The sequence below is a fragment of the Urocampus carinirostris genome, chromosome 12 (assembly GCF_059441175.1).
Source record: "Urocampus carinirostris isolate Australia breed hairy pipefish chromosome 12, RoL_Ucar_1.0, whole genome shotgun sequence".
NCBI classification, from domain to species: Eukaryota; Metazoa; Chordata; class Actinopteri; order Syngnathiformes; family Syngnathidae; genus Urocampus; species Urocampus carinirostris.
Genome location: NC_142360.1, coordinates 21,454,969 through 21,459,245, shown reverse-complemented (window position 1 = coordinate 21,459,245; position 4,277 = coordinate 21,454,969).

Genomic DNA, 4,277 nt, shown 5'->3' with positions numbered 1-4,277 from the left:
CACATTTTTTAGTATACAATAAACGAAATGGCGAGTTAATAAGATTAACGGAATGTAAAATCAAGAAAGCGATTCGACAGAGCAACAACGTGATACTGTCTGTCGCACTATCCACATTTGCTCCACCGCAGCAAGCGAATGTACAAGGGTGAATATTTGATGCCCGCTTCAAAGTTCAAGAAACAAATATTTTAAAATGTCAACTTAAAGGTCCTTCCCTCACTCGGTGTAGCCAAACGTGGTTTTAAGACGTCAAGGTCTGGTCGGGTAGGTTACTTACCAAATGCTTGATCGAAGATACCATTTACTAGTGTAATGTGACAACTTCATACCTGTCAACCTCCAGGGCTCCATGCCCGTACAAACTGTCGTATTTTCCCTTACAAAATACAAAAAAATCTTACACCATAAATATATATACATTTTTTTGGGAATATGCATGATGGGAAATCTCCAGGCAGCAGACGCATGCTCACAGTAGCATCGAACCGGTCGCTTCGTTTGCAACGAAAAAAAACATACCGAAATAGAGGCTTCTGCGGCAAACTCCTTTGACTTGATTGATTTGCCGTTTTGTGATAGTCGGTGTTTACCGGATGGTACCCATCATTGACAAATTTGCGTTTTTCCGTACAGATTTCCTTGTACGTCGTACTCGTCTTAAAATGCATAAAAAACGTACTCTGTAAGGCAAACCGTACAGGTTGACAGGTATGCAACTGGACATTAAGCATTTTGCTTCAAAAGCAAAGTTGAAAAAGGGAAGAAAAAAAATAAATAAATATATATATATATATATATATATATATATATATATATTAAAATCAACATTATAAGCCAAAACAACCAAAATAAATACACTGAGGGATTATTTATGTTTACATCTTCCCCCCATATATTAACATAGCGTTCCCATATCCCATATCAAAAATATACCACATAACATTTGACTCCTACCGCAATTAATCGAAGGGACCGTGTGTAATATTAAGTTGGACAGTGTAATATTTAGTGTCTCCAAGTGGAACAAAAAAACTTCATTTAGTAAAAAAAAAACAACTACATTGCTTTGACTAATGGGCAAAAATTCATGAACTACCTTATGGATTGTTGATTTTGATAAATATTCATCGATTGAGAAATTTGTGCATAGATCCCAGACCACATTTACACCACATTTTCTTGTAATGGTACTCTCCTTAAAAAAGTGCTTGAATTTGTCCATGACAAATGTCTCCTACCCCTGCCTTAACGTATTCAAAGAAACTCTTGAGTTGAATGTTTGAAAAGCTTTTAAAAGACGTGTTTATTGTTTAATCTAAAAGTGATTGTGAAGAAACAGAAACAGATATTCAATAGGCCTGACCCTAACTTGGAGACTTCTTAGCACTTATCTACGCATACAGTACTGTAAACACTGTGAATCTGGAAGGTACATTTCATGCCCTTTGTGCCAGTCGCGATCGTAAAGTACTATTTTATTTCCGCCAGGTTTTTAAAAGGTCACTCTACAAACGCTACAAGGTTTTTAATTTTCTTGAGCAAATGCTTAAAGGGTCACAAACGGGTGTATCGTTACTATAAAACCTCAAGAGGGTTTTGCACGTAGCACACTTCAAGAGTTTTTAATATAGACTTAGTCAGTGCTTCTCAATTATTGTCTGTCAAGCTCTCCCTAAGAAGAAAAAAACTTTCGCACCCATCCGGGCCAATAAGCCCCCCGCCCAACCATTTATATTAAAAAAGTTAAGTACCCCTCTGAGGGCACAGCAACGCCTGTACTTCCTGCGGAGGATGAGGAGAGCCCACCTGCCCCGACCTTCCCTCATCGCATTCTACAGGGGCACCATAGAGAGTATCCTGACCAGCTGTATCTCTGTGTGGTGTGGAGGCTGCAGCGCTACCGACTGGGGTAGTGTGAGGAGGGTAACGAGGACAGCAGAGAAAAAAATCGGGACTACACTTCCCTCCATTCAGGACATTGGCCAGAAGCGCTGCCTATCCCATGCTAAGAACATTATCGGGGACCCCTCTCACCCCCATCATGGACTGTTCACTCTGCTAGCCTCTGGGAAGAGGTACTGCAGTGTGCGGTGCAGGACCACCAGGTTCCGCAGTAGTCTAGTCCCCCTGGCCATTAGACTGTTAAATGGTCAATCTAACATATACTGGTAGTTAACCTAAATCTAAACGGCTGCTAATTTGACTTTTTGCACTACTGGCAGTTCTTTATAGCTTGCCACTCCTTGCACAATTGCTCTCTGCACTATTGTACTTACAGCGTTATTGTTACAGTGTTAATGTTACTGTTTACCTGACTTGTTAACCTGACTGCCCATTTTGCACATCTGGTTAGCTACTCCTCTTGCACTATCGGCACTATGGTAAAATACTATACGTAGCCATAATACAATACAACTTTTACTTATATCTGTACATTCAAGGAAACTGGGCGGGTCAGATGTATCGACATTTCGTTCTGTATACACGTGTACTAGAATGACAATAAAGTAGATCTGAATCTGAATCTGAATCTGCATAACAGTAACCTTACAACTGTATGAGGGACGGAAAAAGAAAGAAATATGGAGCAACTTACAACAAATAGCTTTATTAACTGTAACAGAAAATATTTAAAGTGAATCCGAAATCCAACAATAAAGAAGTTCTCTAATTATGAACATTTTTGACTAACCATGTTTAAACATATGGTACTGAAAATAAAACAAGATATAATATAAAATATTAATTAAAAATGTTCACCAACTTTAACTCATGCAGGAGAGTCGCGGGGTTGCTGGAGCCCATCCCAGCTATCTTTGGGCAGTGGGCAGTGGACACCCTGAACTGGTTGCCAGCCAGTCCAGGTCACACAGGGACAGACAGCTCGCTCGCTCATTCACTTAACATGCATGTCTTTGGAATGTGGGAGGAAACCGCAGTGCCCGGAGGAAACCCACGCAAGCACGGGGAGAACATGCAAACTCCACACAGGATGTTCGATCTCATGACCTCAGAACTGTGCCGCACACGCGCAAACCACTGCTCCCCAATGCTGCCCAAATTTAACTCAATATCACAATATTAAAAAATGTTAACCTGCGAAACAAAAATCTATAATTAGTGCAGATTGTTTTCGATCAAAAAGGTTGTCTGTAATAATGGCTGCAGTGAGCACGTTTTTCAATACAAGTCCTCAGTGACTGGTTAAAGCACTATATAAATCGGTCCAGTTACCATATACCACAAAAGTTTTGTTTTGGCAGTTTGTTTTCTCAACAATTTGAAGATTAAATTTGCAATTACCGGTAGAAAGTGAAACCTGTTTAAAGAACTGACTTTTAAAGAGGGTCTTGGACGTTAAACAACTGAAACAAAACTGTAAAGAAAACATTGAGACCCCAGCCCTTTTTCATTGTACATTTTATGATTCCTACTATTATTTTAAAAGTTTATTGCAAAAAGGCTAGAAATGACAAAACTTTTTTCAAGATTGTCACAATACTTAATTTTAAAAATATTGTGAAAAATTGTGTTAAAATGGTGTAGATGTATAACATAGCTTAAAAAATCAAGGAATTCGTCTTTATTTAAGGTTTATTTGTTTTATTTTGTCTCCATTGTACATTTTGAACAGTTTAAATAAGATGGTGATATTCCTTTATAGTATCCAGTAGTTTATTGAAGACTTATTCATATAATTCATTTTTTTATAGTGATGTTGAAAATCAAAACTATAATTCTGAGTTAAAGGTCTGGGTGAAAGAGCTTAAAATCACGGAATTTGTCACAAATTATACTTGTATTTGTATTCAAACGGATCAGCACATTGACTTCAGTTATAAGTTAATGTAAGACAATAAAACATGTTTTCCTATTTGCTAGTTTTATATATTGCTTTCTTACTAAGCCAATCAAATGTTGAACAAGATGTAGGTTTGAGCATGGCATTTTCGGCTTCTACTGTTAAGGAGTGTAATTGACCTTTTTCTTCTTCCTAACATTATATTGCCAAGGAAAAGGCCGGCAACCCACTGAAGACAGGTCTGCGTCACACTTTTGGGTCCTGACCCACCAGTTGAGAAACATTGATCCGTGAGGGCTTTCTGGAGCTACATCGTTTTGCTCCATCCACATTATTTGCATGCCTAATGCTGCCACTTCAGGTGCAGAACCACTATATATATATTGAAGTAAACAAGTGATAAGGATAACCTTGAAGCAAAGTTATTCTTACAGTGTCAGAATTGGACATAATTTTTTGACAGCAGAAAAGT